Consider the following 26,839-nt stretch of genomic DNA (forward strand, 5'->3'; position numbering starts at 1 on the left):
CCAACACAAGATAAAGGAAAATATCTAGAAATATTTGAAAAGCTAGTAAAGGAAGATCTTCAGAAATGCACACTTAGAAGAGATAAGTATTCAAACATTACTAGAAGAGAAAATGAAATAGTACGAAATTTGAAGAATAATCCAAACATAATGATCAAGCCCGCGGATAAGGGCGGAGGTCTGGTGATTCTAAATACTGAGGATTATGTAACAGAATCATATAGATTACTAAATGATGAAAGTACATATAAGAAATTGAAAATGAACCCTATTAGAAATCAAATTGTAAAACTTGATAAAATATTAGTTTGCAAAAAAAGAGAAGATAGTGAATGAAAGGGAATTTAGTTTTTTAAATATTTTACATCCAAAAACCCCAATTTTTTATTATTTACCGAAAATGTCGCTTACAAATCCACCAGGAAGACCCATAGTATCAGGCATACATTCACTAACATCTAATTTGTCTGAATACGTAGATAACTTTGTGCAGAAATATGTGGTTACACTACCATCACATATTAAAGATTCAACACATTTTCTAAATCTTCTAGGAGATATCTCGTGGAAAGAAGATTACATCCTTGTAACTTGTGATGTAAATTCCCTGTATTCAGAGAACAGGCAAACATTTTGAAGGATAAATTTGCTGAACGTGGATATAGTGAAAATATCATAAATGATGCTATGCTCTATGCTGAACAGAAGGATAGAGAACAACTGTTAAGATCAAGAAATACTGAAAGTAATAAGATGGTAAAAGAAACTGAAATAAGAGATAGAGCTTTTATTACAAACTATAGCTCAGATCACAGGCTAATAAACAAAATATTGAATAAACACTGGCACTTGGTCAAAGAAGACCCTTTATTGAGTGACCTGATTAGTGATAAACCTAAAATAATTTATAGAAAGGTCAAATCCCTTAAAATATCTTGTCAATAAGTGAATTTAGAAACAAAAGAGGTAACAAACTAGATGTTGATTTATCAGGGTACAAAGTAGAGGTTTTATTTCCATGCCTTGGGTGTAAGGCCTGCAAATTCAGTACTATAATTAAAATTGTAGAATCAAGTCAATCAAATTTCAAATTTCACATAAATGAGGTTATAAGGTGTACTGATAACAATATAGTGTACATAATCCAGTGCCCATGTAAGAGACAATATTTAGGTCAAACGAGCCGCCCACTACGAGAAAGAATAAGACAACATATATTGAACATTGAGTGGGGTTTTGAGGATCATTTGTTATCCAAGCACTTTAAGGACCATCATAACCAAAGTACCAATGGGATGAAATATTGGGGATTAAAAAAGGTTATTTTACATAGGGGTGGCAATATTACTAATAATCTACTTTTAACTGAAGCTGAACTCATTTTTAAATTTAATACTTTAACTCCAAATGGCTTAAATGCGGAACTAGACCTAAACCCGTTTATTTGAAGGATAAGATCAGATATATGTGTAGATATATTATATTATATTGTATTAATTATAGAGTTTTTAAGAAGATTTTGTATATATATATATATATATATATATATATATATATATATATATATATATATATATATATATATATATATATATATATATTTATTTCATGCACTTCTATTGAAATGTTTATGTATTTTAAAAATTATTTTTAATGTATTATAATTTTTGTATATTAATTTATTATTTATTGAATAATAATTGAAGGAGCTAAAACATATGTAGTTATCCAAGCTAAACATCTAAATATGCTGCCCTATATATATATATATATTTAACCTTTTGGAAATTACAACATTGCCCTTAATGCAAGAAAGAAATATCTCTTTAAGGATTGAAACAAAGAAATACCCCTTTAAGAGATGGGTATAAAATATGGACATTATACAACTTCCTGTCATCGTGATAAAGGCATCTCTGTGATGCTGAAATGCGTAGATTTGTGAAGGAAGTTGTGAGATTTAACCAAGCAGCTGATACGAGGTCAGCCGGACTTAACACCAGAAGCATATGATCCCTGGTATTCCCTGTATATCCGGTGACAAAGATTTGTGAAGAGAGTTGTAAGATTCAACCTAACAGCTGATACAAGTTCAGCTGTACTTAGCACCAGAAGCATACGATCCCGGGCATATCCGGTGACAAGGTGGACGGTACAGATAACAATCAGTGTCTACTACAGCGGATTACAAACCAACATCAAACAGACGCAGCTTAACACGGGAGAAGTGAAAAGCTGTTTGTGAGTTTGAGAAGCCAGCGGCTGGTAATCGGTTCTAAAGCATTATCACACAGTGCAACGAAAAACATTTAAAATCTGTATATTGAACCAGATATAACCAGTGATTGAAATTATCCCATTTTCTACACTGACAATACATACCGCAAACAGCGGAGTGGATATAAACCGGCTATTTTCATACATTGTTTTTAAAAATAAGTTCAGCTAATTTATTGGCTATCACACTGTCACATGGTGATTTGGAGAATATAACAGCTAGAGAACGCCGACTATGCTATGATCAAGGTACTTTGTATTCACAGACTGTGGATAACTTGAAATTGATACATTGAATATTTGATACTTTGAACACGAAAGGGCAATAAGTCTAGAAGTTTCATCATCTTTGAAATATACATTTATTATTGGGTATCAGATTAACACCAGTAATAACAAAGAGCAGTGATTTAATGATATTTTTTATCTGATGATTTTTATATTATTATGTTTTTATATTTTTTGGGGAATATTCCATATAATTTTTGTTGTGGCCACAACATTTATCTGAATATATTATAATTTTTTTTTAATATTGTGTTAGATATGAATTAAAGCTAATTGTACTATATATATGCTTGATAATTTTTTAGAATATTTTTCATAACGTTTACTCATTTTATCAGGGGATTATATATAAATTGTGTTTTATTAGGAAATTAACTATTACATTATCTATTTAGAATTTGCAGAGCTTCTATACATAATACCTATACGTAATATTGTATAAATATATGTATACTTGTACTACCCCTGTATATAATTTTAGCTTTCAGCCCTTAGGTTATAGGCCACTCTTCATATTTTGATAAGTGTTTTGGTTCTTGTTTATAACTGCTCTAATCTGTTTTAGGTAATATCAGGGGCCCTACACGAATATGGATCGTAGGGTACTCTTACGTGCACTGGACAGCTTTGCGGGCTATAATGAAGTCTGAAGTGAGATGGATCTGTGCGACGTTTCCGGGGGAAAGGTTGGGTTTTGAGATATTTACAATATAACATCCAATTTACAGTGAAGCACGTCCCGGGTTGAATAACACCCTGGCGTACGCATTATCAAGATTTCAATGGGAACAGTTCCGTAGGCTAGTTCCCAGCGCAATGGCAAATGGTTTACTCTGTCCCCCTTCTATTTGGCAGTTGACAGGGCATGGAACTTAATCCAGCACCTAGTCCGGGCGTCACTGGCCCTGGCCACTTGGAAAGTCTACTTCCAACATTGGCTGGAATGGGAGGGCTACTGCATAGCGCATGGGGCATCCATAGCAGAAGGCCCGCAAGCATTGTTTATTGAGTGGCTAGCTAGTCTAAACAAGCAGAGGGTCAAAAAGGGATCTGTTTCAGGTAAGAAAGCGTCAATATTCTTCTTTAGCAACCTTTTGGAATACCCCAACATCACTAAAAGTTTCATGGTGAGGCAAGTTATCAAAGGATGGGGCAGGTTAGAGCAGAGGGCCTCTGATGCACGCAAACCTGTCACTTTACAGCAGCTAGCTAAATTGCTAGGCATTCTATAAACAGTGTGCACAGACGCATACGAAAGGGCCATGTTTTGTTGCGCGTTTGCAATAGCATTCTTTGCCGCTCGGCGACCGGGGGAACTTGTCGCTGCCTCCAAACAGGCAGTGGGATCAGGGATTCAAACATCACATGTCAGGTGGGCTGGGTATAACCATGCTCCTGTTCATCCCGCGTTCAAAGACAGACCAGGAAGGGAAAGGCTCATGGTTGACCCTTAGCCCCATGTCGTCAGATACTTGCCGGTAGGACTGTCAAGGACATTCATGACACTGCGACCACCTCCGCAATCACAGTTTTTGTGCATGTGGATGGGTTAAGCCTGTCTAAGTATCAGTTTGCTGCAGTCCTAAGAAAAGCAGTAACATCAGCAGGTATGGGAGACTGCAAGATCACTCCACATCCATTCTGCATAGGGGCTGCCACCAGTGCTGCAGCATTAGGTTGGCAGACAGAATCTATTAAAAAGTTAGGGAGGTGGAGGTCCCAATGATACAAACTGTACGTTCGCCCCCATCAGAAGATTAGGGGTGGGGGAATGGGTGATTCATATTTGTTCCAAGGTGTCCTGATAAGTGTTTTGGTTCTCGTTTATAACTGCTCTAATCTGTTTTAGGTAATATCAGGGGCCCTACACGAATATGGATCATAGGGCACTCTTACGTGCACTGGACAGCTTTGCAGGCTATCTCCTTTCCTGACGGGCAACAACTGGGGCTTCCGGGGACAAGGGCCTTGGTGAGATGGTTGGGTCATAGAGGCTTACAGTTTAATGGTTTGCCAGCCTTCCTTCAAGATGCCAAATACAGATGGGGTCAGTCCCATGTTATCCTTCTACATATGAGGGGGGGGGGGGCGACGATCTAGGTTCCGCATCGGAGTTAGACCTCATTAATATCATGAAGTCTGAAGTGAGATGGCTCTGTGTGACATTTCCAGGGGAAAGGTTGAGTTGGTCCAACATTATTCCCCAGCTACAGTAGAGGTACTTCCCTACGCCCAAGACAGCCTATAGAGTCAGGAAGAAAGTTAATAGAGAGCTGGGTAGAGCAATCATGGCCACAGGCGGTTTTGTGGTTCGCCACAAAAGTATTTCAGTTGGCAGGAAACAACTTTATCGTCCAGATGGAGTACACCTGTCCGAAGAAGGGCTGTTAATCTTCCTGGCTGACCTCAAAAGGGCCTTAGTTATCTATATTTAGATTGGTGGCGGCAAGAGGCCGTCTTTCCATAGTAAAGCCTGTCTCTTGTGGTGGGAGGTCGTGCCCATAAATATCTGAGGCCAGAGTTTGTAGGGGTGACAGTCAGGCTAATGGGCATGGAGACGTCCCCAGGTCGTGACCTGGGGGTACCCCACCCCGCGGGACTGCTGGCTGAAGATCCTTTAGGACATTTGTGCCTCTTAGACGCAATGGGGCAGAGCCTCGTTTTGAGGCTCCCCCTTCACTCTTATAATTCCAATAACACCTGGCCTCGACCTCTAATCATATGGAGTCAATATTTTGCTAGGCTTCAAATGCCGCCACCAGTTAATGTTTATAGTTATGACCTCAGTTGAAGTCGGGTTTATTTAAGAGTTAAATAAACGTGACTATGATATGGTCTTATACCCATCTCTTTGTGTCTGTGTCTTTCTTCTAAAGTTTAAGATTCTAAGGTTATGTTATTTAGGTTAAGGGGGTTTAACTACCAAGTAGGGCATCAGTCCTTATGTAACATTTTTGCAAGTTTAAAATTTTTATGTCAGAGCATATTTCAACATAGAATTAAACCTGTTTCTGAGCTAGACTTTATTTTTGGTGACAACTAAAACATTTTCTCATTCTAGATGTTTTTTTATTATACATAAGAGCCAAAAGTCAATTTTTTTTCTTCTTATTTTTTTTTACTGGAAAAATGTACTGGAAAAAAGTATTGCAACAGTTTTGAGTGTTTTGAAAGTGGAAGCAAATGTTTTATTTAAAGTATTCTATTCTAGAACACATTAAGAAGATTTGTTTTTGATTTTCTTAGAGTTGTATTTCTATTATAAGAAATACTAAGTAAATAATAAAAAAGAACTTTCTAATTGCAATTTGAATTTTTCTTGTATTAATATTTAGAATTTAAATTTTCCAGTTGTAATGAACCTCGTTAGGTACCTATTACATATTCAAATTTGTCATAGACTCACTCTCAATTTCTCCAGGTTGTAAACACTGGTCAATATTACAGCAGACTAACATAAGTACTGTATTTATCTTAGTGACCAGAACTGTGAAGATGAAGAAGGAAATAATAATGTATGATAGGGTCCTTCATGAAATTTGTTATGTACTTATGTAATGACATAATTAAAGGGACAATCTACTCCAGAATTGTTATTGTTTTAAAATATAATCCCTTTATTACCCATACCCCAGTTTTGCAAAACCAATACAGTTATATTAATATACTTGTATCTAAGCCTCTGCAGACTGCCTCCTTATTTCAGTTCTTTTGACAGGTTTGGATTTTAGCCAATCAGTGCCCTCTCATAAGTAACTCTACGGGCGTTAGCACAATGTTATCTATATGGCACACATGAACTAACACCCTCTAGCTGTGAAAAACTGTCAAACACATTCAGATAAGAGGCAGCCTTCAAGGGCTTAGAAATTAGCATATGACCTACCTAAGTTTAGTTTTCAACAAAGAATACCAAAAGAACAAAGCAAATTTGATGATAGATTTGAGTCAAGTGTAACTCCGAGACAGTGGACTTGGGGCGATGGGGAAATGGTGATGCCGTCAACAGGGATAGAGAAGTCACAGGTCGGCGTAGAGCTTGAGGGGGGGATAAGAAGGAGCTCAGTCTTGGACATGTTAATCTTTAGGTGGTGAGAGGCCAACCAGGAAGAAATACCAGATAAGCAGTTGCTGACATGAGAAAGGACAGAGGGAGAGAGAGCAAGGGTGGAGAGGTAGATCTGGGTGTCATCAGCATTGAGGTGATATTTGAAGCCATAACTGTTGATAAATTTACCCAGTGAAGAAGTATAAATGGAGAAGAGTAGAGGACCCAGAGCAGATCCTTGAGGTACTCCAACAGACAGAGGCATTAGAGAGGAGGAGTCATTGGCAAATGACACAGAAAAAGACCTGTGAGAAAGATAAGAGTGAAACCAGGAAAGAGCAGTGCCACAGAGGCCAAAAGAGCTAAGGGTCTGTAGGAGGAGGGGGTGGTCAACTGTGTCGAAGGCAGCTGAGAAGTCAAGTAGGATGAGTATGGAGTAGTGGCCTATATTTTTAGCAGAGAGAAGATCGTTGGTAACCCGGAAAGGGCAGCCTCAGTTGAGTGTTTGGGGCGGAATCCAGATTGCAGGGGGTCAAGCAAGGAGTTGGCGGACAGGAAGTGGGTTAGGCGATTATAAACTAGTTTTTCAAGGAGTTTTGATGTTAGTGGGAGCAGTGATATTGGGCGGTAGCTTTCAGGAGAATTAGGGTCAAGGGAGGGTTTTTTGAGTATGGGAGTGACTATTGCATGTTTGAAAGAAGATGGAATGAGCCGGTAGAAATAGATAGGTTGAAGATGTGGGTAAGAGCAGGAATGAGGGTAGAAGATAGGGAGGGTATTAGATGGGAAGGTATAGGGTCGGGTGGGCAGGTAGTGAGGTGTGAGGAAGATAGCAAGGAGGAAACTTCATTCTCAGTGGCTGGATGGAGGATGCAGAGGGTGGCAGAGGGAGTGGCAGGGCCTGTTGATGGAGTATTGCAGGTTGGTGTTGGGATGTTGCTCCAGATAGAATTTGTTTTGTTTAAAAAGTAGTCTACCAAGTATTGAGCACTAAAGATAGATGAGGGGGTGGAGCAGGAGGGTAGAGGAGAGAGTTAAAGGTGGACAAGAGTCGTTTAGGGTTTGAGAAATGAGTAGATATAAGGGAGGAGAAGTAGGTTTGCTTGGCTAAGTGAAGGGCACAAGTGCATGAATGAAGCATAAACTTATAGTGTATGAAGTCAGGTTCAGAGTGAGTTTTCCTCCAGACACGCTCAGCAGTACGGGAGCATTTTTGCAAATAGCGTGTTTGCTGAGAGTGCCAGGGCTGCAACTGACGGCGTGATGTTTTGCGCAGCTGGGGAGGGGCAAGTGTGTCTAGTGCAGAGGAGAGAGTTTTGTTATAGTGGGATGTTGCGAGATCAGGGCAGGTTATAGTGGAAATGTGAGGGAGAAGATCTTGAATATTTTTTTGAAAATTGGAGCGGATCCACAGCATGCAGATTTCTACAGCTGCGGGGGTGGGATGGAGGAGTTGGTTTAGCTGTTGCATTAATATTATAGGTGACCAGGTGATGGTCTGAGATGGGAAAAGGGTGACAGGTGAGGTCAGATATAGAACAGAGGTAGAAAAATACCAGGTCGATGGAGTGTCCATCACGGTGGGTAGGGAATAGGGTGGATTGTGAGAGACCGAAGGAGGATGTAAGTGAAAGAAGTTTAGAGGCAGCAGGGGCAGATGGGTTGTCAATGGGAATGTTGAAGTCCCCAAGGATTATGGTTGGTATATTTGTAGAGAGAAAGTGAGGAAGCCAGGCGGCAAAGTTGTCAAGGAAATGGGAGGTAGGTCCGGGAGGGTGATAGATGACTGCCACTTTGAGAGAGAGGGGGGAGAACAGGCGAATACAGTGGACTTCAAAGGAAGAGAAGGAGAGAGATGGGATTGATGGTAGGTACTGATAAGTGCAAGAGGGGGAGAGCAGGATCCAAACACCACCGCCACGTTTATCACCTGGCCTAGGGGTATGGCTAAAGTGAAGACCACCATGTGTGAGAGCAGCAGTGGAAACTGTGTTGGAAGGAGATAGCGAGGTTTCGGTAATTGCTAAAAGGGTGAAAAAAATTGAAATAAACAGGACATGAATGGTTGTAAGTTTATTGCAGACAGAGTGAGAGTTGCATAGTGCGCAAGTGAAAGGAGTGTGTGCGTATGGGATGCATTTGATGGAGATGAGGTTTTGTGTGTTGCTTTTATTAAAGTTACTATAAGGAGTGCATGATTGGGTAATGGTGGGAATGAGTGTGGGCCCAGGATTTGGAGATATGTCACCTGATGTTAATAGCAGCAAAATGGAAAGTAAGAGAATGAGATTTATAGCAGTGGGGGCATTTCTGTGAGGTGGCTCAGTTTAGTGACATAGATTTTAAAATAGAAAGTAGTTCATGAGAGCTAAGGTAAGGAGAGGAAAGGAGAGAGGGGTCAATATAAACTGCCTGTGGAGAAGGGTAAGGTATGAGCATGTGAGCATGCCTCTGGAGTAGGCATGAGGCTGTTAAAAGGAAAAAGTATTTCTGAAAACATAGCAGAATTTCAAGTGTAAACGTTTTGTTTTAAATAGAAAATATTTAACTTGCCTCAAATCTTCTTCAAATCTTGTTCAATTATTGAATAATTCTTAGCACTGCCACTTAAAGATGTAACTTAGAGAGATGGCAGCTTAGAGATGGTGTTCCCTAAAGCTGATCTTAAATATATAGGGCTTCTGAAGACAGCTGAGTTAGATCAATTAACTAAGTGGAGACAGGGAGATGAGTAACACACAGGTGAGACAATTAAGAACTAAACTAGATCAAAGGGATAGATGCACATAAATCAAAATTGGGTGGGGATTAGTCAATTAATTAAGCTAAAAAAATTAGGAAATGCAAGTGCTGGGGACAGGATGTGATCAGATACAGGCATAGAAGGAAGTTTAGATGGGGGACATGCCATAGAATAAGTTATAAAGCAGTGTTAAAAAAGGTCCAGGAAAAAACAGCAGTTTGGATAGGGGACATACCATAGAATGTTATAAAGCAGTGTTAAAAAAGGTCCAGGAAAAAACAGCAGTTTGGATAGGGGACATACCATAGGATGTTATAAAGCAGTGTTAAAAAAGGTCCAGGAAAAAACAGCAGTTTGGATAGGGGGCATACCATAGGATGTTATAAAGCAGTGTTAAAAAAAGTCCAGGAAAAAACAGCAGTTTGGATAGGGGACATACCATAGGATGTTATAAAGCAGTGTTAAAAAATGTCCAGGAAAAAACACAGTTTGGATAGGGGACATACCATAGGATGTTATAAAGCAGTGTTAAAAAAAGGTCCAGGAAAAAACTGCAGTTTGGATAGGGGACATACCATAGGATGTTCTAAAGCAGTGTTAAAAAAGGTCCAGGAAAAAAACTGCAGCTAGGATAGGGGACATACCATAGGATGTTCTAAAGCAGTGTTAAAAAAGGTCCAGGAAAAAAATTGCAGTTTGGATAGGGGACATACCATAGGATGTTATAAAGCAGTGTTAAAAAAGGTCCAGGAAAAAAACAGCAGTTTGGATAGGGGACATACCATAGGATGTTATAAAGTAGTGTTAAAAAAGGTCCAGGAAAAAACAGCAGTATTAATAGGGGACATACCATAGGATGTTATAAAGCAGTGTTAAAAAAGGTCCAGGAAAAAACAGCAGTTTTAATAGGGGACATACCATAGGATTTTATAAAGCAGTGTTAAAAAAGGTCCAGGAAAAAACAGCAATTTGGATAGGGGGCATACCATTGGATGTTATAAAGCAGTGTTAAAAAAGGTCCAGGAAAAAACAGAAGTTTGGATAGGGGACATACCATAGGATGTTATAAAGCAGTGTTAAAAAATGTCCAGAAAAAAAACAGCAGTTAGGATAGGGGACATACCATAGGATGTTATAAAGCAGTGTTAAAAAAAGGTCCATGAAAAAAACTGCAGTTTGGATAGGGGACATACCATAGGATGTTATAAAGCAGTGTTAAAAAAAGGTCCATGAAAAAACTGCAGTTTGGATAGGGGACATACCATAGGATGTTATAAAGCAGTGTTAAAAAAAGGTCCATGAAAAAACTGCAGTTTGGATAGGGGACATACCATAGGATGTTATAAAGCAGTGTTAAAAATCTATCAAATCTATCTCTCTATCTTCTATCTATCTAATCTATCAATCTATCAAATCTATCTATCTATCTCGTGGCCGGATTGTTATCGAACGGCCACTTGTCTGTCAGAATATTATCCGTTGGACAAATGTCTGTCGGATAATAGTCCAGCCACAGAAAGGGACAGGAGTTTCAGAAAGTATTTGGTGTAAGAGCTTACACACGCACAACCATCAAAACACACTAGACACACAGAGGCACTAACACACAAAACACTCTCAGACACAAAACAATGACACCTACAGAATCACACACTCAGATACATAAGAACACTCACACAGACAAACACACTCACATTCACTAACACACAGAGAGACACACACAGAGAAACATACACTTAAGACACACACTCAAATACACAGAAACAGACCTACATAATCACAGACACACACAAACATAAAAACACACAAACACCTACAGAATCACACACACACAGAGCCAGAGACACACACACACACATGACCACTCACACAGAAGCACTTAAGCAAAAACATACACACAGATGCCAGTAACCCCTTTTATTCAAAGATATGGTGGTGATTAACCCTTTCTTAACACAAAGACCTGAAACCTCTTCCTTGATGCATAGATGAGGAGTAATGATTACACCATTCCCTGTGATTAACGCTGTCTTTTCTACACAGACCTACAAAGCTTCCCAGATACACACATCTGCAAAGCAATGGTTATCCCTTGATACACCAACTTATAGAGCAATTATAACCCCTTCCGTGATAAACAGAACTTACAGCAATCCAAAATTATGTGGTGGGAAACAAGATGCATAGTAAAAATCAAAGTGCAGCTGTTGTTGCCTGTTCCTGCTGGCTAGCGCTACAGCTCACGGATGGTGGGTTGGCATTGGCTGAGCCAAGAGGGCCTTTTACTTGCATGAGTCATGTTAGCAGGGTCTGGGCACAACCCCACCCCCTTTTTTCTCTCCCGAATATTTCTCGGAGTATACAAAGTCCAGTACAATATAGCAAAGACCTATCTCACTTCACAGTGATCATATTGCTTTGTGAGGTAAGGACACAAGGTAGGGGAAAGTTTTCTACTCAAATAGGATATCTAAAGGAGCAGTGTTTTAGTCTACTAAATATTTAGCACCACTGCTTTGTAGTAGTTCAGCTCCTGGTGCCCCTAAAAATGACCCTGCCGGCCAGGCCCCTGACTGCTGTAATCTCTCTCTACCCCGCTCCATAAGACTGTCTCCAACCTTGTATAGCTTCAGACGCTCCTTGAATACCCACCTATTCAGAGAGGCTTACCATCTCTCCTCCATCTCTCATCCTAACCAAACTAATGCATGAACTGCCTGACTCACTGCTGCAACTTCTACAACCGATGTGACAAGCTACCCCAACCTTATGTCTCTGTATCCTAAACCTGTAGACTGTGAGATCTCCGGAGCAGAACCCTCTTCTTCCTGTACAAGATTTTTTTAGTTTTGTTATGTTTTGTAGTTTATCACAAATCCTTCTCATTGTATACCCCTATCACTGTACCCAGCGCTACGGAATTTGGCGGCGCTATATAAATAAATGATAATAATAATAATCTCTTTCACTCCTGATAGTGGCCCTGAAAGCACCTATGCGCTAATAAACATGCTGCATTATATAGTTAATGTAGAGTACCGATACACTGAGAACAAGCTGCCTTCTTTAATGATAATGGGTGCCTATACACTAATGATAAACATTTATACACTGAAAATGAACACACTGCACTGTATAATTATATCAATTATCTATACACAGAAATAGGATATGTTGTGCTGAATAATGATTATGGCAATCTATACACTTTAATGTATAGTTCTGCATGTAAAGAGTAGACAGATACCAGGCATGTGGTACTGTGCAATTATGACTTTAGATAGACTGTGTGATATTTCAGTCAGATGCTTCCAGCTGTTCTGGCTCACCTGCACTCTCTGCCTCACTATGTTTCAGTCCTCTCACATTCTAGTCATTGTGCCATCACATATAGATAGCCTCTACTATAAAGCCCAAGTTAGCAAAAACATAATTTATGTAAGAATTTACCTGATAAATTAATTTCTTTCATATTGGCAAGAGTCCATGAGCTAGTGACGTATGGGATAGACAATCCTACCAGGAGGGGCAAAATTTCCCAAACCTCAAAATGCCTATAAATACACCCCTCACCAAACCCACCATTCAGTTTAACGAATAGCCAAGTAGTGGGGCGATAAAGAAAGGAGTAAAAAAGCATCAACAAAGGAATTGGAATAATTGTGCTTTATACAAAAAAATCATAACCACCATAAAAAGGGTGGGCCTCGTGGACTCTTGCCAATATGAAAGAAATGAATTTATCAGGTAAATTCTTACATAAATTATGTTTTCTTTCATGTAATTGGCAAGAGTCCATGAGCTAGTGACGTATGGGATAGCAAATACCCAAGATGTGGAACTCCACTCAAGAGTCACTAGAGAGGGAGGGATAAAAATAAAGACAGCCGGCCGCACCCACGTGGCCATCCGACAGGCTCAGATAGCAGGTCCCGAGAAGGCCGCAATCCGACCGGGGAGTAAAGTGGAGAACGCTGGGTCTCTCTCCTATTCCGGGCGCAGCAGGGGTGAGCACAGCAACCGGAGCCTACGGAACCGGACACCTTTCAGGTAGTTGCCGAGCACGTCAATAGGGCGAAGACTGCACATACGGGGCCCATTGGAGACGGGCCTAGTAAGAGCCCTGCAAGTTGAAGCGCAGCCTGGGAGCCATTAATAACGAGCGGGACACCCCTGAGAGCTTGTGGTGCTGAGACAGAGGGCTCCGGGAGAGGAGCACTCTAAGCAAAGAGACCGGTAAGCCCAAATTCCAGCAGGGGAGACAAACCTTATACCTGGGCCACACAACACATCAAAAGAGAGTGACCAGGGACCACACATTGAGGTAACCCTTACAGACCAGTATCTTGCTAGGCCCACAACACACCTAAGGCTTCGTCTGAAGGAGAGCTTTACACAGCGTGGCGGTTTGCTGAGGAGGGCCACGATAAACTGTCACCATCACATTATTTAAACATTAAAGACACAAAGTGAACTATATAGTGAATAGCACTCCAAAAGCTCTTAAAGTGCCCGAGAAGCTTCCTAGCAAACGGAACCCCAAGCTACACAAAGGGTCGCAATCTTCAATTATGGAAAACTACCTGATATCTGCAGACATGACTGCAACCCCCAGTAAGTTAGTGCAAGCTGAGCTGGAGCCACCAGCCACATCCCAAACGCAGGACCATAACTGTGAAGCACAAATACATAATTATCTCACAAAACGTGACATCACTCATCTTTTCTCTAAAGAGGACATTAAAAGCGCAATGCAGAACTTTAAGAACATGTTCGGGGAACTAAAGAAAAATATTATGGCAGTGGATAGTAGGGTCACTCAGGTGGAAGAAAAACAAGAAACCCTGACTACAGATGTGCAACAACAGTCTAATATCTTACAGGCTCTGGAGAGCACTGTGCATGCTTTAATGGATCGTGTGGAGGATCTTGAAAATCAGAGCAGGAGGAATAACCTGCGGCTGAGGGGCATACCCGAGACCGTAGACCCTCCTGCTCTCCTACAGTTTATCCAAGATTTCATCAGATACCTCAAAAACAGCGACACAGCACAGGATCTGCAGATAGAAAGAGCTCACAGGGCCCTGCGCCCCAAACCACCGAATAGGGCCCCACCAAGAGACGTTATATTAAAATTCCTTTCGTTTAAGGACAAGGAAGAGGTCTTAAAAACGGCAAGAACAAAGCATCCCATCACATTTAGGGGATCAGAGATCCAGGTGTACGCTGATCTGTGTCCCGCAACGTTGCAAAAGAGGAGAGACTTAAGACATATCACTATGGCATTGAGGGAGAGGAGAATCCCCTACCGCTGGGGGTTCCCCACATGTCTTATAGCCACAAAAGACAACACCACCCATATTCTCAGATCTCCAGAGGACCTCCCAGGCTTCACTCAGGCTCTTGGAATAGAACTGGACCTCCTTCAAGACGAAGAAGCAGCTCCGCGGGCTCTTCAGGGCAGAGGTCGGGGAGGGATTCAGTAATCATGAGACTGTCTCGCTTATGGACGCTTGATGAGGGCCCTTACTTCCCCGACTCTCCACCACTTTGGGACATAAGCAGCAGCCCTTTCTGGGCCTTGTTTAAATTGTTACTGGGACAGAACACTGGACACCCCAGATGAGCTTTCAGGTTGTATGTTCACATAAATGTCATAGATTAGTATAAATGTTTTTATGTTGCTGTTATATATTTACAATTGTTTATTTGTCCAACCCTTAGTGGTTGACTCTTATCGTACCCACTTTATGAAGATGTTATGTAGCATGGGCTACTATTCGTGTCAGCTCCTCATTGCATTGATGGTTTCAACGTTACTAAACTTACACTCTATTGGGCAAATGATCAGACACACTCAATAAGAGATTCCCAACATACAACGCAGAGAGAGATTAACTTATAAGGGTCAGAGACAGAAAGGGGACTGCGCGCAAGGCGATGGGCCTAAACACTGTTTAAAGGCTGGACTGCATTACTTACCACATATACTGACTTCTTCTGAAGTCATAAGGCCCAGCATAGAGAAGTGCAGTTGACGGCCACTGTGCATCTCTTTAACGCCTCAAGGACACACACTCCGCAATCTCTGCACCCCATTAGGCAATTAAACTAATGCTCTCACAAAAGAAACTCCAACCCACAAAGTTAAGCGGGACAATCGCATATAGCACTTAGACAGAAGAGGAGTTGTGCTCTTATTGCCCAAGTCATAGCTATTACCTCAGGGTCAACACACATAGCACCAAAGCAAGGGTAAAGAAACCCTGCTCCACTATATTTATAGCGCCATGCGTACCTTTCAGAGAGATAGGACATATAGATCACATAGGCCCACTGTCCCAGTTTTAAAGTTTTTAAAGTTTTTAAAGTTTGTGGGGAATTGTTCAAGTACCTCACCCAGTTATCACTGATTATCCTGAGTTACAAAGAAATTATTTACAAATAATAAAAAATGAAATACACACAGGGACAACTACCCCTGACTAATTAAGTAGTTGTTACAGTTTCCTAATCAAACAAAACTTATTGTTCATCACTGTTATCCTAGATCACCAGGTTTGAATTTCTTTTATATTTTTTTTTTTTGGTGTACATTGTATATAACTGTTAAATCAGATCCTCTCTAGAGAGGACACCCTTTTACTTTCCCTTCTCCCTACACCCTCTACATTCCTCTTTCCCCCTCTCTACCTATTCTCAATTTAACTGACCTTTCTACTACTCTTCACAAGACTCCTCTTTTCACTACCTAATTTTTTTCCCCCCTCCCTACCCCCTCTCCTTTCTCCTCCCTCTATCCCTCCTTCCCCTCATTCCCCACACAAGCATCCCTTGATTTTGCTATCTTTAAACTATCCTAAAAACCCTGCGGTTAGTATGACTTCCCAACGACTGAAACATAGGTCCCACCCGGTTGAACTTATCACCATAAACGCAAAGGGGCTCAATAGCCCTAACAAACACTCCATAGTGTTAAAAGACATGCAACACATGGGTGGAGACATAATATTCTTACAAGAGACTCATTTCTCAGCTACACGAGAACCAAAATGGTTTAACCGCCACTTCCCATCAGCATACTTTGCATCTGGCCCCGAAAAAAAAAACGGGGTAGGAATACTCTTCAGTGAGAGAGTGCCCTTCCAATTGTCTCAGGTACATAACGACCCAGAGAGCAGATTTATAATACTCACTGGCTCTTTGTTTGGAAGGCCAATAACTCTTGCAAACGTTTACTGCCCCAACATGTCCCAGCATCTCTTTCTACAAAGAGTCACCCGTAAAATCCTTGAGATACAGATTGGGGTCCTTTACATGGGAGGGGACTTTAACGCTTCCCTTGATCCCTCCCTCGACACCTCCAACGGCCTCTCTAGCACCCCTCAAAAAATATTGAAACGAATGACAGCCTCACTAATTGAGATCGCAGTGCATGACATATGGCGCACGCATCATCCCCTAGAAAAAAATTATACTTTCTATTCACACCCTCATAGAAAATATTCTAGGATTGATTACCTATTCACTGATTCAACAGGCCTAATAATCACTAAAAGTAGCAACATCTCCGCAATCACCTGGTCTGACCACGCCCCAGTAGGTTGTACCATACAGTGGCCTAGTGTCCCGCTCACACCTTTCGTGTGGAGGTTGGACGATACGCTATTGGACGATCCGGTGTTCAACTCTGACATACGGAAATCCCTGACTGAATTCTTTCTTATCAATGCTAATGACCAGATGAAAGACACCACCATCTGGGAAGCACATAAGTGCACTATAAGAGGCCTGCTGATAAAACGGAGAGCATGGCTCAAAAGGATAAGAAAAGAACGTTATAGTGCATTACTGTCTCAAGTCGAAAGTACAGAACGGCTCCACAAAATGAATCCACAAAGTGAGACTGAATTGGCTCAATTGACTCTGGCCAGGAAAAATCTACTGCAGTTTCTGCAGGAAGAGTACCAAAAACAGGCCCTCATCTTGAGACAGATGTTTTTTGAACAGGGTGACAAACCTGGAAAGCTCCTGGCCAGAGCAATTGCGAGGAAAAAATTGAAAGCATATATGCGCCTAATAAGGGACGTGGACGGAGGGGAAAGAACGGATGGAGAAGCTATAGCAGAAGTATTCAGGGTCTACTATGAATCTCTCTATAACCTACATGAATCAGACCGGCTGGGAGGAGATCCTCCCGTCAGGGAACAGGAAAACGTAGACATAATCAAATATCTTGAGGGAGTAGATCTCCCCATACTCTCCATCGAGGACGCAGACTCCTTGGAAACCCCGTTTACAGTAAAGGAAGTGCAAAAAGCCATTAAAGACCTCCCCTCGGGCAAAGCCCCGGGGCCCGATGTCTTTGGCATCAAATATTACAAACACTATGCGGACATTCTCGTCCCGAAACTAACCGATACGTTTAACTCTCTGGCAGACTGCCCGGACCTCCCCGGATCCATGCTGGAGGCCTACATCACAGTCCTTCCCAAGCCCGGGAAGCCTTTGGACAGACCAGAAAACTAGAGACCAATATCTTTGCTTAATTCAGACGTAAAGATACTCGCAAAGGTCTTAGCTACTCGCCTCAACAGACACCTCCCAGAACTAATCTCCACTGAACAAGTGAGGTTCATTCCTGCCCGGGAGGCAAGAGACAACACCCTCAAAGTCCTCCAGCTCATAACTCATTCCCATATACACAACACACCGCTTTCTCTGGTCACCACTGACGCGGAGAAAGCGTTCGACCGGGTCAATTGGTCGTTCATCCGGTTAACACTCCACGGCATGCTCTCAGACACATTTCTGATCAAAAATGGAACGAGACAGGGGTGCCCTCTCTCGCCTCTCCTGTTCGCCCTTACAATTGAAGTACTGGCAAGTAAAATCAGAGCTAACCCGGTGGTGAGGGGGGTTACTGTAGGCAAAACAGAGCATAAGCTATCTATGTATGCCGACGACGTCCTTCTTATGATCTCGGACTCTGCTAACTCTCTAAGAGCCGCCCTGACGGAGTTTGAGGCATACGGGAAGGTTTCGAACTTCCTCCTCAATCCCCTAAAATCTGAGATTCTTAACATTTCGGAATCAGCGGAGACTTTTGCGGACCTCAGCTCCAACTGCCCAATAAAGATTGCTACACATAACATCAAATACTTGGGAATCACCCTCACACCCAATATCTCGGAGACAGTAGACCTTAATTATAAAAATATCTGCGATGAGATCCGTAAGGACCTGCTAAACTGGAAAAAAAAATGATATTGTGGATGGGCCGCATAGGGGTGGTAAAGATGAACATCTTACCAAGGGTGTTATACATCATGCAAACGGTCCCAGCGGCGGCGGCCTCCCAATACATCCAACAAATTCAAACAGCCATGGAGACATATATTTGGAACGGGATCAGACCAAGAATCAAAAAGCAAACAATATACTTACCCAGAGATAGAGGAGGTCTGGGAGTCCCGCTTCTGAGGGATTATCAAAGAGCTATCTCTCTCCAGAGGATTGTGGAGTGGAGTAGGAATACAAATAGCAAGAGATGGATACAGATAGATAATGAGATCCTCAAACGAGGGAATGTGGGGGCACTGGCCTGGATCTCGGCAGGGAGCCGGCCAGAGGCCGCCATAAGATATCCTATGATAGCTGAAACCTTTAAATCATGGGACAAATTAATGGTAGAAGGCGCGTATATATCTACTCCTGTATCACCAAATATCCCAATAAGGGAAAACCCAGATTTGGGAATGGAAATTAAATCACATATTCAGGGGGACACTTACAGCCTGGCAGAGGCGGCAATCTCTAACATCCTACAACAAGGTAAACTTAAACCACAGGCAGAACTGGAGGAATGGGACCATGCGATCTTTACGTCATGGTTCAGAGTCGCACAAATGACTCACTACCTCGATTCCCATAAAGAACGAGGAGCATTGTCCAGAAATAAGACCCTCTTTGAGGTACTGTGTACTCTATCACACACACCGACACACCTCATCTCGCAAATATATAAGACCTTATTAACAAAAGGGGGATCACTGATCCCAACGTACTCAGCTGCCTGGCAAGCGGAACTGGGAATGGAGATATCGCCTAAAGAGTGGTCCAAAATCTTTATGAGAGCCAAAAAGACCTCGATATTGGCTCGAATGCAAGAGATGCATTACAAGTTCTTAAGCAGGTGGTATCTAACACCTCTAAAACTACGCAAAATTTACCCTCATTCAGGAGGGGGGTGCTGGAGGGGTTGTGGAGATGAGGGATCTCTTCTCCACGTTTGGTGGACATGCCCGCTTATACGACCTTTCTGGGAGGAGGTGCTGGGACTAATGAGCAAAATCTTGAATATCATAATCCCCCCAAAACCAACATATTTAATTTACCATGAGCTACCTAAGATGGGGGATAAGACAAATACCTCCTATTCATTCTGATGCTAAACGGAGCAAAAGCGCTCATTCCGGCCTACTGGAAGAGTCAGCTGACACCTAGTACACAAGAGTGGAGGGCGAGAGTGGGGGACCTGCTAAGACTTGAACGCTATCACTTTCTAAAAACTGGTAAACTAACTACACATGAAATGATGGTACTAACGTGGAGGGTAGGGGACTGTAGTTCTCCAGCGCATAGGAGTGACTTCCATTGCCTTATCTCCCTTGGCGGTCTTCGTCTGCCTTCCCCTCCCCCCCTTCCGATCCCTCCTCCCCTCCCCACCCTCTGCCCCTTTCCTCCCTCCAACAACCCCCCCTCCCTTTTTTTTTTTTTTTTCTTCTTTCTCCTCTTTTTCTTCTTTCTTTATTCCTCTTCTTTTTCACCCATACACTAGTATGGACGACAACATCAGGTATTATAATATACCCAGCTCTGTGTAAAATTTACGCTGGGTACAAACTGTTATGCCAATCAATAAATGCTTGATGTACATATTGTAAATTTATAACTTGACTGCAATACTGGAATTTTCATGCAGTCACTACCACTGAATGAAGAGACAAGTTCAGAAATGATGGACTAATAAAACACAATACAGGATAAGAGACAGGTAGTGGCTGTGTTCAGAAGATTATCTCTGATATCTCAGCCTCTAGCGATTGTTCAAAGATTTAACTATAAGAAAAGGTTGAGATTCAAACAATTTGTACCAATATATGTTTATACTGTCACAGTTCTATCATATTGTATTGCTTATTGATGTATAACCCTTGTCTTCAAATAAAGCTTCTTTGAAAAAAAAAAAAAATAAAGACAGCCAATGCCGCTGAAAAAAATTAATCCACAACCCACCATCAAAATGGTAGAATTTAGTAAATGTATGCAAAGAAGACCAGGTTGCTGCTTTGCAAATCTGATCAACTGAAGCTTCATTCTTAAAAGCCCAGGAAGTGGAAACAGACCTAGTAGAATGAGCCGTAATCCTCTGAGGCGGGGATTTACCCGACTCCAAATAAGCGTGATGAATCAAAAGCTTTAACCACGAAGCCAAGGAAACAGCAGAAGCCTTCTGACCTTTCCTAGAACCAGAAAAGATAACAAATAGACTAGAAGTCTTCCTGAAATCTTTAGTAGCTTCAACATAATATTTCAAAGCTCTCACCACATCTAAAGAATGTAAGGATCTTTCCAAAGAATTCTTAGGATTAGGACACAAGGAAGGGACAACAATTTCTCTACTAATATTGTTGGAATTCACAACTTTAGGTAGGAAATTAAATGAAGTCCGCAAAACCGCCTTATCCTGATGAAAAATCAGAAAAGGAGACTCACAAGAAAGAGCAGATAATTCAGAAACTCTTCTAGCAGAAGAGATGGCCAAAAGAAACAACACATTCTAAGAAAGCAATTTAATGTCCAAAGAATGCATAGGCTCAAACGGAGGAGCCTGTAAAGCCTTTAAAACCAAATGAAGACTCCAGGGAGGAGAGATTGATTTAATGACAGGCTTGATATGGACCAATGTCTGTACAAAACAATGAATATCAGGATGTTTAGCAATTTCTCTGTGGAATAAGACAGAAAGAGTAGAAATTTGTCCTTTCAAAGAACTTGCAGACAAACCCTTATCCAAACCATCCTGAAGAAACTGTAAAATTCTAGGAATACTAAAAGAATGCCAAGTGAATTTATGAGAAGAACACCATGAAATGTAGGTCTTCCAAACTCGATAATAAATCTTTCTAGAAACAGACTTATGAGCCTGCAACATAGTTTTAATTACTGAGTCAGAGAAACCTCTATGACTAAGCACTAAGCGTTCAATTTCCATACCTTCAAATTTAATGATTTGAGATCCTGATGGAAAAACGGACCTTGAGATAGAAGGTCTGGTCTTAACGGAAGTGGCCAAGGTTGGCAACTGGACATCCGAATACCATTTTGAATGTTTTTATTCTTACATAACGATTTACGATTTTTAGATCCAGAACTGGTCTGAATGAATTTTCTTTCTTTGGGACAACAGATTTGAATAAAACCCCAGATCCTGTTCCTGAAAAAGGAACCGGCACGATTACCCCAGAAGACTCCAGGTCTGAAACACACTTCAGGAAAGCCTGTGCTTTCTCAGGGTCACTGGAATGCGTAAGAGAAAGAAACTTCTCACAGGCGGTCTTATTCTGAAACCTTTTCTGTACCCCTGAGAGACAAAGGCCCCTAGTTATTAATGTCTGTCGGACCTGATCCGCCAGTGCGGATCAGGTCCGACAGACATCGCTGAATATGGCGAGCAATACGCTCGCCGTATTCAGCATTGCACCAGCAGCTCACAAGAGCTGCTGTTGCAACGCCGCCCCCTGCAGACTCGCGGCCAATGGGTCACCAGCAGGGGGTGTCAATCAACCCGATCGTACTCGATTGAGGTTGATTTCCGACGATGTGTGTCCGCCTGCTCAGAGCAGGCTGACAGATTATGGAGCAGTGGTCTTTGTGACCACTGCTTCATAACTCGTGTTTCTGGCGAGCCTGCAGGCTCGCCAGAAACATGGGGCATCAGGCTCCATACGGAGCTTGATATATATGCCCCAATGTTCTGAATCCAATGATTTTGGACTGTATTTATCCAAACATCCTTGAAAAATGTTAGTCTTCCCCCTACCAGCTGAGCTGGAATGAGGGCCGCACCTTCATGCGGACTTGGGGGCTGGTTTAGATCTCTTAAATGGCTTGGATTTATTCCAGACTGAGGAAGGCTTCCAATTGGAAACAGATTCCTTAGGGGAAGGATTAGGTTTCTGTTCCTTCTTCTGTCAAAAGGAACGAAAACGGTTAGAAGCTTTAAATTTACCCTTAGATTTTTTATCCTGAGGTAAAAAAATCCCCTTCCCCCCAGTGACAGTTGAAATTATAGAATCCAACTGAAAACCAAATAATTTATTACCTTGGAAAGAAAGAGATAGCAACGTTGATTTAGAAGTCATATCAGCATTCCAAGATTTAAGCCATAAAGCTCTTCTAGCTAAAATAGCTAAAGACATATATCTAACATCAATTCTGATGATATCAAAAATAGCAACACAAACAAAATTATTAGCATGTTGAATTAACTTAATAATGCTATACATATTATGATCTGATACTTGTTGCGCTAAAGTTTCCAACCAAAAAGTTGAAGCAGCTGCAACATCAGCCAAATAAATAGCAGGCCAAATAAGATGACCTGAACATAAATAAGTCTTCCTTAGATAGGATTCAAGTTTCCTATCTAAAGGATATTTAAAAGAAGTACTGCCTTCCGTAGGAATAGTAGTACGCTTAGCAAGAGTAGAGATTGCCCCATCAACTTTAGGGATCTTTTTCCAAAACTCCAATCTATCAGTAGGCAAAGGATTACATTTTATAAACCTTGAAGGAGTAAAAGAAGTACCCAGTCTATTCCTTTCCTTTGAAATCATATCTGAAATAGCATCAGGAACTGGAAAAACCTCTGGAATAACAACATGAGGTTTATAAACTGAATTTAAACGTTTACTAGTTTTAGTAACAAGAGGACTAGACTCCCCTATATCTAATGCAATCAACACTTCCTTCAATAAAGAACGAATATACTCCATTTTAAATAAATACAAAGATTTGCCAGTGTCAATATCTGAGGCAGGATCCTCTGAATAAGACAGATCCTCATCAGAGATAGATAAATCAGTATGTTGTCGGTCATTTGAAAATTCATCAACTGTATGAGAAGTTTTAAAAGACCTTTTACGTTTATTAGAAGGCGGAATGGCAGACAAAGCCTTCTGAATGGAATCAGAAATAAATTCTCTCAAATTGACAGGAATATCCTGAACATTAGATGTTGATGGACCAGCAACACTACTGATGGAAATATTCTCTGCATGTAAAAGTTTATCATGACAACTATTACAAACTACAGCCGGAGGAACAGTTACTACAAGTTTACAACAAATGCACTTAGCTTTGGTAGAACCGATATCAGGCAGCAGGATTCCAGTAGTAGATTCTGAAACAGGATCAGATTGAGACATCTTGCAATATGTAAGAGAAAAAACAACATATAAAGCAAAATTATCTATTTCCTTATATGACAGTTTCAGGAATGGGAAAAAATGCAAACAGAATAGGCCTCTGACAAAGAAAAAAAGGACCACAGGCAAAAGGAAATGAAGTCTTAAATAATGACAAACAGTTTGGCGCCAATTATGACGCCCACAACTGAAAATATTTTTTGGCGCCAAAAACGTCCGCAACAAACATGAGCGTCATAGATGACGCAACCTCGCGAAAACACTTGGCGTCAACTAAGACGCCGGAAATTACAAATTTGCATAAACAAACGTAATTCTTGCGCCAAAAAAGTCTCGCGCCAAGAATGACGCAATAAATTATAGCATTTTGCGCTCACGCGAGCCTAATGCAGCCCGCAATTTAGAAAAAAGAATCAATTTGAAAACCTTAGGTAAACTTTTTTTTTTTTTTTTTTAAAGCATTCCCCAAATATGAAACTGACAGTCTGCAAAAAAAGGAAATATACAGATAAACCTGAATCATGGCAAATATAAGTATAAACATATATTTAGAACTATATATACAAAGTGCCAAACCATAGCTGAGAGTGTCTTAAATAAATTAAACATACTTACCAAAAGACACTCATCCACATATAGCAGATAGCCAAACCAGTACTGAAACGAGAAACAGTAGAGGTAATGGTATATAAGAGTATATCGTCGATCTGAAAAGGGAGGTAGGAGATGAATCTCTACGACCGATAACAGAGAACCTATGAAATAGATCCCTGTTAGGATGACCATTGTATTCAATAGGTGATACTCCCTTCACATCCCTCTGACAATCACTGTACTCTGAGAGGAATCGGGCTTCAAAATGCTGAGAAGCACATATCAACGTAGAAATCTTAGCACAAACTTACTGCACCACCTCCATAGGAGGCAAAGTTTGTAAAACTGAATTGTGGGTGTGGTGAGGGGTGTATTTATAGGCATTTTGAGGTTTGGGAAACTTTGCCCCTCCTGGTAGGATTGTATATCCCATACGTCACTAGCTCATGGACTCTTGCCAATTACATGAAAGAAATATATATAAATGTATTTCATGCACCAAATTTGCTTCCATCCCCCACCGGGTTACTTTTTTGGTTGTAGCCAAGTCTGCCTCTATTGTTGCACCGGCCCTGAAGGTAGTGATTGAATTATTTTACATTAAATATTTGTCATAAACTTTCATTTTCAGACATAACACCTGTCTGTATAGTTCAAATTTAAAATGTAACAGTTCAGAAAAAAATAAAAAGAATGCGTGAGAATGGGTAAGCAAGTGTATAGTGAAAGGAGATGAGACAGAAAAGATGTGAAATGATAGAATGAGGTTACACGGTATGCAGAGGAAAACTGATGTAGGACTACAAGAATGTTTCTTGTGTTCTAGTTAAGTTTTTCTGTAAGATAAAACTTTATTAGGAGAAACAAAGACAGACAAGTAGCGCAATCTAAAATTAGAATATGCACACTTTATTCATCTTGCATTTTAAGGATTTTAGAATGTATTGTATTTGCAGATATGTTTACGTTCTTAATAAAATGTTACATTTTAAAGGATCATCAGACAAAAATACCTCAAGTATATGTAAGAGCACTATTTAAATGTATTAGAAAATTGCATAAAAATTAAAGTTGTTATTCAAATAGATTTTTAAGCAAAAGGCAGATGTGAGAAAACACCACAAACTACAAATCCATATATATATATATATATATATATATATATATATATATATATATATATATATATATATATATATATATATATATGTATATATATATATATATATATATATATATATATATATATATACAGGGAGTGCAGAATTATTAGGCAAATGAGTATTTTGACCACATCATCCTCTTTATGCATGTTGTCTTACTCCAAGCTGTATAGGCTCGAAAGCCTACTACCAATTAAGCATATTAGGTGATGTGCATCTCTGTAATGAGAAGGGGTGTGGTCTAATGACATCAACACCCTATATCAGGTGTGCATAATTATTAGGCAACTTCCTTTCCTTTGGCAAAATGGGTCAAAAGAAGGACTTGACAGGCTCAAGTGAGATATCTTGCAGAGGGATGCAGCACTCTTAAAATTGCAAAACTTCTGAAGCGTGATCATCGAACAATCAAGCGTTTCATTCAAAATAGTCAACAGGGTCGCAAGAAGCGTGTGGAAAAACCAAGGCGCAAAATAACTGCCCATGAACTGAGAAAAGTCAAGCGTGCAGCTGCCAAGAGGCCACTTGCCACCAGTTTGGCCATATTTCAGAGCTGCAACATCACTGGAGTGCCCAAAAGCACAAGGTGTGCAATACTCAGAGACATGGCCAAGGTAAGAAAGGCTGAAAGACGACCACCACTGAACAAGACACACAAGCTGAAACGTCAAGACTGGGCCAAAAAATATCTCAAGACTGATTTTTCTAAGGTTTTATGGACTGATGAAATGAGAGTGAGTCTTGATGGGCCAGATGGATGGGCCCGTGGCTGGATTGGTAAAGGGCAGAGAGCTCCAGTCCGACTCAGACGCCAGCAAGGTGAAGGTGGAGTACTGGTTTGGGCTGGTATCATCAAAGATGAGCTTGTGGGGCCTTTTCGGGTTGAGGATGGAGTCAAGCTCAACTCCCAGTCCTACTGCCAGTTTCTGGAAGACACCTTCTTCAAGCAGTGGTACAGGAAGAAGTCTGCATCCTTCAAGAAAAACATGATTTTCATGCAGGACAATGCTCCTTCACACGCGTCCAAGTACTCCACAGTGTGGCTGGCAAGAAAGGGTATAAAAGAAGAAAATCTAATGACATGGCCTCCTTGTTCACCTGATCTGAACCCCATTGAGAACCTGTGGTCCATCATCAAATGTGAGATTTACAAGGAGGGAAAACAGTACACCTCTCTGAACAGTGTCTGGGAGGCTGTGGTTGCTGCTGCACGCAATGTTGATGGTGAACAGAT

The sequence above is a fragment of the Bombina bombina genome, chromosome 4 (assembly GCF_027579735.1).
Source record: "Bombina bombina isolate aBomBom1 chromosome 4, aBomBom1.pri, whole genome shotgun sequence".
NCBI classification, from domain to species: Eukaryota; Metazoa; Chordata; class Amphibia; order Anura; family Bombinatoridae; genus Bombina; species Bombina bombina.